This window comes from Penaeus monodon, chromosome 21, assembly GCF_015228065.2.
Source record: "Penaeus monodon isolate SGIC_2016 chromosome 21, NSTDA_Pmon_1, whole genome shotgun sequence".
In the NCBI taxonomy this organism is placed as follows: domain Eukaryota; kingdom Metazoa; phylum Arthropoda; class Malacostraca; order Decapoda; family Penaeidae; genus Penaeus; species Penaeus monodon.
In genome coordinates, this window is record NC_051406.1 from 18,879,806 (window position 1) to 18,880,046 (window position 241).

Consider the following 241-nt stretch of genomic DNA (forward strand, 5'->3'; position numbering starts at 1 on the left):
TTAACGTTATGGTAAAAGGTACACTCTCTCTTCTGATGAGGTGCTCGCTCTGAACGAAAGATCCGGAACCACGTTAGGCTGAGAAAAACCCGAAGGCCGGGGCCGAGCTGCCGCCGTGCCACAGGCTAAGACAAAAACTCAAATACGCTTTTATGACGGAAAGGAGTGCGTGGTGATTCCTTCTGTCCTGTTTTATTACATCTCTTATCGCTTTTCCCTTTCAGATTTTCTTCCTGTAGAC